The sequence below is a fragment of the Entelurus aequoreus genome, linkage group LG02, assembly GCF_033978785.1.
Source record: "Entelurus aequoreus isolate RoL-2023_Sb linkage group LG02, RoL_Eaeq_v1.1, whole genome shotgun sequence".
Lineage (NCBI taxonomy): Eukaryota > Metazoa > Chordata > Actinopteri > Syngnathiformes > Syngnathidae > Entelurus > Entelurus aequoreus.
Genome location: NC_084732.1, coordinates 5,544,759 through 5,556,072, shown reverse-complemented (window position 1 = coordinate 5,556,072; position 11,314 = coordinate 5,544,759).

The window sequence follows — 11,314 nt, the reverse complement described above, 5'->3', positions numbered from 1 at the left end:
TATGTTTTTGCGCTTAAGAAAAATAACGACTAATCAAATATTCTACAAAAGAAAGGACTTCAAAAAACGGATGAAAAATTAATTGCAACAAATTTTAACTGAATTACTACTAAATAATAATATATTTTTTCTAAAAAAAACCTCAATAAAACTAAAGTGCAAATGAAAATACAGTTTTTCCACTTTAGTCCTATTTTTTGGCGCTTAAGAAAAATAACGACTAATCAAATATTCTGCAAAAGAAGGGACTTCAAAAAACGGATGAAAAATTAATTGCAACAAATTTTAACTAAATTACTACTAAATAATAATATATTTTTCCTAAAAAAAATCAATAAAATGTAAGTGCAAATGAAAATACAGTTTTTCGACTTTAGTTCTATTTTTTCGCGCTTAAGAAAAAATAGCGATTAATCAAATATTCTGCAAAAGAAAGGACATAAAAAAATTGATGCAAAATAAATTGCAAATTTTTTAAAGTAAATTATTACTAAATAATAATATATTTTTCCTCAAAAAAACCCTGTCAATAAAATTAAAGTGCAAATGAAAATCCAGTTTTTCCACTTTAGTTCTGTTTTTTTTGCGCTTAAGAAAAACAACGACTAATCAAAAAACGGATAAAAAATTAATTGCAACAAATTTTAACTAAATTACTACTAAATAATATTATATTTTTCATTAAAAAAACTTGTCAGTAAAATTAAAGTGCAAATTAAAATACAGTTTTTCCACTTTAGTCCTATGTTTTTGCGCTTAAGAAAAATAACGACTAGTCAAATTTTCTACAAAAGAAAGGACTTCAAAAAACAGATGAAAAATAAATTACAACAAATTTTAACTATAAATATAACTATAAAAATAATTTTAACTAAATTACTACTAAATAATAATATATTTTTCCTAAAAACAATCAATAAAATGTAAGTGCAAATGAAAATACAGTTTTTTGACTTTAGTTCTATTTTTTTGCGCTTAAGAAAAATAGTGACTAATCAAATATTCTGCAAAAGAAGGGACTTAAAAAAATGGATGCAAAATAAATTGCAATTTTTTAAAACTAAATTACTACTAAATATTAATATATTTTTCCTCAAAAAAACCCTGTCATTAAAATTAAAGTGCGAATGAAAATACAGTTTTTCCACTTTAGTCCTATGTTTTTGCGCTTAAGAAAAATAACGACTAATCAAATATTCTACAAAAGAAAGGACTTCAAAAAACGGATGAAAAATTAATTGCAACAAATTTTAACTGAATTACTACTAAATAATAATATATTTTTCCTAAAATAAAACTCAATAAAACTAAAGTGCAAATGAAAATACAGTTTTTCCACTTTAGTCCTATTTTTTGGCGCTTAAGAAAAATAACGACTAATCAAATATTCTGCAAAAGAAGGGACTTCAAAAAACGGATGAAAAATTAATTGCAACACATTTTAACTAAATTACTACAAAAAAATAATATATTTTTCCTAAAAAAAAATCAATAAAATGTAAGTGCAAATGAAAATACAGTTTTTCGACTTTAGTTCTATTTTTTTGCGCTTAAGAAAAAATAGCGACTAATCAAATATTCTACAAAAGAAAGGACTTCAAAAAATGGATGAAAAATTAATTGCAACAAATTTTAACTAAATTACTACTAAATAATAATAATATTTTTCCTAAAAATGTCAATAAAACTAAAGTGCAAATGAAAATACAGTTTTTCCACTTTACTCCTATTTTTTGGCGCTTAAGAAAAATAACGACTAATCAAATATTCTGCAAAAGAAGGGACTTCAAAAAATGGATGAAAAATTAATTGCAACACATTTTAACTAAATTACTACTAAATAATAATATATTTTTCCTAAAAAAAATCAATAAAATGTAAGTGCAAATGAAAATACAGTTTTTCGACTTTAGTTCTATTTTTTTGCGCTTAAGAAAAATAGCGACTAATCAAATATTCTGCAAAAGAAGGGACTTAAAAAAATGGATGCAAAATAAATTGCAAATTTTTTAAACTAAATTACTACTAAATAATGATATATTTTTCTTAAAAAAAAACCCTGTCAATAAAATTAAAGTGCAAATAAAAATCCAGTTTTTCCACTTTAGTTCTATTTTTTTTGCGCTTATGAAAAATAACGACTAATCAAAAAACGGATGAAAAATAAATTGCAACAAATTTTAACTAAATTACTACTAAATATTATATTTTTCCTAAAAAAACTGTCAGTAAAATAAAGTGCAAATTTAAATAGTTTTTCCACTTTAGTCCTATGTTTTTGCGCTTAAGAAAAATAACGACTAATCAAATATTCTGCAAAAGAAGGGACTTCAAAAAACGGATGAAAAATAAATTGCAACACATTTGAACTAAATTACTACTAAATAATAGTATATTTTTCCTAAAAAAAACTGTCAGTAAAATTAAAGTGCAAATGAAAATACAGTTTTTCGACTTTAGTTCTATTTTTTTGCGCTTAAGAAAAATAGCGACTAATCAAATATTCTGCAAAAGAAGGGATTTAAAAAAATGGATGCAAAATAAATTGCAAATTTTTTAAAACTAAATTACTACTAAATAATAATATATTTTTCCTCAAAAAAACACTGTCAATAAAATTAAAGTGCAAATGAAAATCCAGTTTTTCCACTTTAGTTCTATTTTTTTTGCGCTTGTGAAAAATAACGACTAATCAAAAAACGGATGAAAAATAAATTGCAACAAATTTCAACTAAATTACTACTAAATATTATATTTTTCCTAAAAAAAACTGTCAGTAAAATTAAAGTGCAAATTTAAATACAGTTTTTCCACTTTAGTCCTATGTTTTTGCGCTTAAGAAAAATAACGACTAATCAAATATTCTGCAAAAGAAGGGACTTCAAAAAACAGATGAAAAATTAATTGCAACAAATTTGAACTAAATTACTACTAAATAATATTATAATTTTCCTAAAAAAAACTGTCAGTAAAATTAAAGTGCAAATGAAAATACAGTTTTTCGACTTTAGTTCTATTTTTTTGCGCTTAAGAAAAATAGCGACTAATCAAATTCTGTAAAAGAAGGGACTTAAAAAAATGGATGCAAAATAAATTGCAAATTTTTTAAACTAAATTACTACTAAATAATAATATATTTTTCCTCAAAAAAACCCTATCAATAAAATTAAAGTGCAAATGAAAATCCAGTTTTTCCACTTTAGTTCTATTTTTTTTGCGCTTATGAAAAATAACGACTAATCAAAAAACGGATGAAAAATAAATTGCAACAAATTTGAACTAAATTACTACTAGATAATATTATATTTTTCCTAAAAAAACTGTCAGTAAAATTAAAGTGCACATTAAAATACAGTTTTTCCACTTTAGTCCTATGTTTTTGCGCTTAAGAAAAATAACGACTAATCAAATATTCTGCAAAAGAAGGGACTTCAAAAAATGGATGAAAAATTAATTGCAACACATTTTAACTAAATTACTACTAAATAATATTATATTTTTCCTAAAAAAAACTGTCAGTAAAATTAAAGTGCAAATTAAAATACAGTTTTTCCACTTTAGTCCTATGTTTTTGCGCTTAAGAAAAATAACGACTAATCAAATATTCTGCAAAAGAAGGGACTTCAAAAAACGGATGAAAAATAAATTGCAACAAATTTTAACTAAATTACTACTAAATAATATTATATTTTTTCTAAAAAAAACTGTCAGTAAAATTAAAGTGCAAATGAAAATACAGTTTTTCCACTTTAGTCCTATGTTTTTGCGCTTAAGAAAAATAACGACTAATCAAATAATCTGCAAAAGAAGGGACTTCAAAAAACGGATGCAAAATAAATTGCAAATTTTTTAAACTAAATTACTACTAATTATTAATATATTTTTCCTCAAAAAAACCCTGTCAATAAAATTAAAGTGCAAATGAAAATCCAGTTTTTCCACTTTAGTTCTATTTTTTTTGCGCTTATGAAAAATAACGACTAATCAAAAAACGGATGAAAAATAAATTGCAACAAATTTTAACTAAATTACTACTAAATAATATATTTTTCCTAAAAAAAACTGTCAGTAAAATTAAAGTGCAAATGAAAATAGTTTTTCCACTTTAGTCCTATGTTTTTGCGCTTGAGAAAAATAACGACTAATCAAATATTCTGCAAAAGAAGGGACTTAAAAAAACGGATGAAAAATAAATTGCAACAAATTTGAACTAAATTACTACTAAATAATAATATATTTTTCCTAAAAAAAACTCAGTAAAATTAAAAAGCAAATTAAAATACAGTTTTTCCACTTTAGTCCTATGTTTTTGCGCTTAAGAAAAATATAGACTAATCAAATATTCTGCAAAAGAAGGGACTTAAAAAAATGGATGCAAAATAAATTGCAATTTTTTAAACTAAATTACTACTAAATAATAATATATTTTTCCTAAAAAAAAACCCTGTCAATAAAATTAAAGTGAAAATGAAAATCCAGTTTTTCCACTTTAGTTCTATTTTTTTTGCGCTTATGAAAAATAACGACTGATCAAAAAACGGATGAAAAATAAATTGCAACAAATTTTAACTAAATTACTACTAAATATTATATTTTTCCTAAAAAAAACTCAGTAAAATTAAAGTGCAAATGAAAATAGTTTTTCCACTTTAGTCCTATGTTTTTGCGCTTAACAAAAATAACGACTAATCAAATATTCTGCAAAAGAAGGGACTTCAAAAAGCGGATGAAAAATAAATTGCAACAAATTTGAACTAAATTACTACTAAATAATATTATATTTTTCCTAAAAAAATTTGTCAGTAAAATTAAAGTGCAAATGAAAATACAGTTTTTCCACTTTAGTCCTATGTTTTTGCGCTTAAGAAAAATAACGACTAATCAAATATTCTGCAAAAGAAGGGACTTCAAAAAACGGATGAAAAATAAATTGCAACAAATTTTAACTAAATTACTACTAAATAATAATATTTTTCCCTAAAAAAACCCTCAATAAAATAAAGTGCAAATGAAAATACAGTTTTTCCGCTTTAGTCCTATGTTTTTGCGCTTAAGAAAAATAACGACTAATCAAATAATCTGCAAAAGAAGGGACTTAAAAAAATGGATGCAAAATAAATTGCAAATTTTTTAAAACTAAATTACTACTAAATAATAATATATTTTTCCTCAAAAAAACCCTGTCAATAAAATTAAAGTGCAAATGAAAATCCAGTTTTTCCACTTTAGTTCTATTTTTTTTGCGCTTATGAAAAATAACGACTAATCAAAAAACGGATGAAAAATAAATTGCAACAAATTTTAATTAAATTACTACTAAATAATATTATATTTTTCCTAAAAAAAACTGTCAGTAAAATTAAAGTGCACATTAAAATACAGTTTTTCCACTTTAGTCCTATGTTTTTGCGCTTAAGAAAAATAACGACTAATCAAAAAACGGATGAAAAATAAATTGCAACAAATTTTAACTAAATTACTACTAAATAATATTATATTTTTCCTAAAAAAACTTGTCAGTAAAATTAAAGTGCAAATGAAAATACAGTTTTTCGACTTTAGTTCTATTTTTTTGCACTAAAGAAAAATAGCGACTAATCAAATATTCTGCAAAAGAAGGGACTTAAAAAAATTGATGCAAAATAAATTGCAAATTTTTTAAAATAAATTACTACTAAATAATAATATATTTTTCCTCAAAAAAACCCTGTCAATAAAATTAAAGTGCAAATGAAAATCCAGTTTTTCCACTTTAGTTCTATTTTTTTTGCGCTTCTGAAAAATAAAGACTAATCAAAAAACGGATGAAAAATAAATTGCAACAAATTTTAACTAAATTACTACTAAATAATATTATATTTTTCCTAAAAAAAACTGTCAGTAAAATTAAAGTGCAAATGAAAATACAGTTTTTCGACTTAAGTTCTATTTTTTTGCGCTTAAGAAAAATAGCGATTAATCAAATATTCTGCAAAAGAAGGGACTTCAAAAAACGGATGAAAAATAAATTGCAACAACTTTGAACTAAATTACTAATAAATAATGATATATTTTTCCTAAAAAAACACAGTCATAAAAATTAAAGTGCAAATGAAAATACAGTTTTTCCACTTTAGTCTTATTTTTTGGCGCTTAAGAAAAATAACGACTAATCAAGTATACTACAAAAGAAAGGATTTCAAAAAACGGATGAAAAATAAATTGCAACAAATTTGAACTAAATTACTACTAAATAATAATAATATTTTTCCTAAAAAAAAACCTCTTTAAAATTAAAGTGCAAATGAATATACAGTTTTTCCACTTTAGTCCTATTTTTTGGCGCTTAAGAAAAATAATGACTAATCAAATATTGTACAAAAGAAAGGACTTCAAAAAATGAATGAAAAATTAATTGCAACAAATTTTAACTAAATTACTACTAAATAATAATAATATTTTTTCCTAAAAAAACTGTCAATAAAATTCAAGTGCAAATGAAAATACAGTTTTTCCACTTTAGTCCTATGTTTTTGCGCTTAAGAAAAATAACGACTAATCAAATATTCTGCAAAAGAAGGGACTTCAAAAAACGGATGAAAAATTAATTGCAACAAATTTTAACTAAATTACTACTAAATAATAATATATTTTTCCTAAAAAAAAATCAATAAAATGTAAGTGCAAATGAAAATACAGTTTTTCGACTTTAGTTCTATTTTTTTGCGCTTAAGAAAAATAGCGACTAATCAAATATTCTGCAAAAGAAGGGACTTAAAAAAATGGATGCAAAATAAATTGCAAATTTTTTTTACTAAATTACTACTAAATAATAATATATTTTTCCTCAAAAAACCCTGTCAATAAAATTAAAGTGCAAATGAAAATCCAGTTTTTCCACTTTAGTTCTATTTTTTTTGCGCTTCTGAAAAATAACGACTAATCAAAAAACGGATGAAAAATAAATTGCAACAAATTTTAACTAAATTACTACTAAATAATATTATATTTTTCCTAAAAAAATGTCAGTAAAATTAAAGTGCAAATGAAAATACAGCTTTTCCACTTTAGTCCTATGTTTTTGCGCTTAAGAAAAATAACGACTAATCAAATAATCTGCAAAAGAAGGGACTTAAAAAACGGATGAAAAATTAATTGCAACAAATTTGAACTAAATTACTACTAAATAATAATATATTTTTTCTTAAAAAAAAACTGTCAATAAAATTAAAGTTCAAATAAAAATACAGTTTTTCCACTTTAGTTCTATTTTTTTGCGCTTAAGAAAAATAACGACTAATCAAATATTCTACAAAAGAAAGGACTTCAAAAAACGGATGAAAAATAAATTGCAACAAATTTGAACTATATTACTACTAAATAATATTTTTCCCTAAAAAAACCCTCAATAAAATAAAGTGCAAATGAAAATACAGTTTTTCCACTTTAGTTCAATGTTTTTGCGCTTAAGAAAAATAGCGACTAATCAAATATTCTGCAAAAGAAGGGACTTAAAAAAATGGATGCAAAATAAATTGCTAATTTTTTTTACTAAATTATGTCAAAAAAACCTTTTCAATAAAATTAAAGTGCAAATGAAAATCCGTTTTTTCTACTTTAGTTCTATTTTTTTTGCGCTTATGAAAAATAACGACTAATCAAAAAACGGATGAAAAATAAATTGCAACAAATTTTAATTAAATTACTACTAAATAATATTATATTTTTCCTAAAAAAAATCTGTCAGTAAAATTAAAGTGCAAGTGAAAATACAGTTTTTCCACTTTAGTCCTATTTTTCTGCGCTTAAACTTCTCCATGACTTCTTCTGTTCGTTTAATGTCGTCATTACTGCCACATGTGGTGGAAAAGTGTATTACCCGTACGGACCCCATATTTTTGGTTAATAGTAAGATACATTGGTATAGTTAGTATCATTTTAGTGAAGCTTTAAAGTATTTTTGCTGATGAAAAGCCCTCGTATAAAAATGCCGCAGGCGGCAAAATGCTGGCCAGATCTTCAGCTGAGTGCTAATTAGCGCGGGCCGGCACCTGCTGGCGGTCCGCTGACTAATGAGTGTCCAAGCGATGGGGGCCCCGCGCGGGGACCCTTCCTGTCCTCCGACATGTATTCCTGCGCCTGACCCCGGCCCCGGCGTGCACACCTGCTGGCTCACGCGGGGGCCTGCAGGGCGCTCGCGGGCAGGTGAGAGGTCAGCAACCTGGCAAAGGAAGGAAAAGTCACTTTATTTTGCATTCTTTAAAAAACAAAAAAAACCCTGGAAAAAGTCACTTTCCAGCACCATTGACAAAAAAGGGCATGTTGTAGTAGCACGCCTCCGCCAGCGTGTGGCACTGTTGCTCCACGCCGTGTGCGCTCAAGAAGCCGCAACACGTACGGACAATAAAACGCAGCCCCCTTTGAGTTCCTTCTCATATTTTAAAAGCGAGCAGCTTTGTTCCTGACAAGCAAGGGCATGCGCAGTCATAAAAGAGAATATTCCTAATTGTGTCCAGAATCAAGCAACTTTCAGCCTGCGGTGTTGCGTTCACGGCGGCTGGGAATATCCCGCTCCGTGTGGACGAGGCCATTGAGTGGGTGTTGTCGGGCGGCCATGCCGACTGAGGACATTGTTCAAAAAGGACTTTTGCACGATTGGTGACAGTTGGAAGAGCGCCAGGCCTTATTTTAGGATGTGTAGCGAAGCATTTTGTTTTCTTCTTTACAATTTTCTCATTTCTTTTTTTTAAAGGGGCCGTTCACTTCAAAGCTCATCGAGAGAATGCCAAGAGTGTGCGAAGCGGTGATCAGAGCAAAGGGTGGCTATTTTGAAGGAACTAGAATATAAAACTTGTTCAAGTTAAAGTTAAAGTACCAATAATTGTCAGTTATTTCACCTTTTTTTGGTTAAGTACATAACTCCACATGTGTTCAGTTATAGTTTTGATGCCTTCAGTGACAATCTACAATGTAAATAGTCATGAAAATAAAGAAAACGCATTGAATGAGAAGGTGTATCTATCTATCTATATATACCTGTATATATATATATATATATATATATATATATATATATATATATATATATATATATAATATATATATATATATATATATATATATATATATATATATATATATATATATATATATATATATATACATATATATATATATATACATATATATGTATATATATATATATGTATATATATATATATATATATATATATATATATATATATATATATATATATATATATATATATAAAATAAATATATATATATATATGTATATATATATATATATATATATATATATATATATATATATGTATATATATACATATATATACATACAAATATATATGTATATACATATATATGCATATATGCATATATATATATATATATATATATATATATATATATATATACATATATATATATATATACACATACATATATACATAAAAATATATATGTATATACATATATATGCATATATATATATATATATATATATATATATATATATATATATATATATATATATATATATATATATATATATATATATATATATATATATATACATACACATATATATATATGGGAGTCCTTTGTACAGGGTACTGGCGGACCCTAATATATATATATATATATATATATATATATATATATATATATATATATATATATATATATATATATATATATATATATATATATATATATATATATATATATATATATATATGAAGAACAATTTTGCAATGGGCACTCGGAGACGAGACGGAAAGTAGCAGGGGTGCACAGAAAATGTATTCACATTTGAAGCGATTTAAAAAATGTTTTTTTAAATTATACAATTTATACAAGAATATAAAAATGATATATATACAGAAAGTCGAATCAAATCCGAATCGGTTATAATTTTTATAAACAATTATAATATATATATATATATGTATATTTGTTATTTATCAAAATTTTTAATAAATAATAACAAACATTATTTTATAAAAATATATATAAATTTTTATATTTTACACATTTTATTTTTAATAAAATGTTTAAATTTATAATTTTTTTTAACATTTTGAATATTTTTTTTCTTGCAGTTACACACGAAAAAACTTTAAAAATGCATTAATTTACTACATTAACATTGAATATAAATACATGAAAATATTGCATGGCTGAACGTATATATGTATATATATATATAAATATATATATATATATATAAAAAATGTAATATTTTTTAAAAAATCGATTCGGATGTGAATCGATTCCCTGTGCCCCCCTGCCATCGTCCGCCTCGTTTCCGAGTGACCGTTGCAAGATTGTTCCTTGAAGAGTCTTCGCTGAAAGTCGATGATCTTGTAAGAAAAAAACCCAAACTCGGTTGTTTCTCTGACGACGACTCTTCCTTTTTTAGTAACAGGAAGATTGCAGCTTTTGCAACAAGGTCAGGACTCAAATAATCACTCAGGGAAATTGTTATTGTCTCCAGTGGCCGCATCATTCTGTATGAACGCTTTTAATATGCATCTCCGCACGCTCCACTGCATGCATCTGCACAAGCTAATGACATCCCATACATACGGTCTGATACAGGAGCAGCGCGTCTGTCCTCGTGGCGGCGATATCGCTCACTTTTGATTGGCGTCGTGTCGTCATGTGTCCACTAGTACTTTATGCATTTTGCATGAATATATCGCCTGGGTTATTCATACCCAGATATTGCTGGTATCGATACAAAAGTATCAGTATCGATACCGCCGTATCAATTATATACACCAGGTCAAGGGCGACCATGAATTAATGAATGGCTTAAATGACATACCTAGCGGTCTGACAATTGGCTAATTTTCACCATCCTGTAGACAATGTGAGAAACTCAGATCACTAACCATAAGTAGATGTTACTTGACAACAAAAGCACAGCATTGACTTATATGACCTAATTCAAACAACCTTCCCTAGTCATGGTGCAGAGAAAAAAATTCAACCTGCACAAAAAGTTAACACACATAGTCACATATAACACAACTTCTGATCACTAACCGTAATTAGTTCTTATTTGAAAACAAAAGCACGGCATTTACTTATATGACCTAATCCAAACAACCTAACCTAGTCATGGAGCAGGAAAAAAAAATTCAACCAGCACAAAAAGTTAACACACATAGTCACATATAACGCAACCGGAGATCACTAACTGTAATTATTAGTTCTTACCTGACAACAAAAGCACGACATTTACTTATATGACCTAATCCAAAGAATCTTTCCTAGTCATGGTGCAGGAAAAAAAATCCAACCTGCA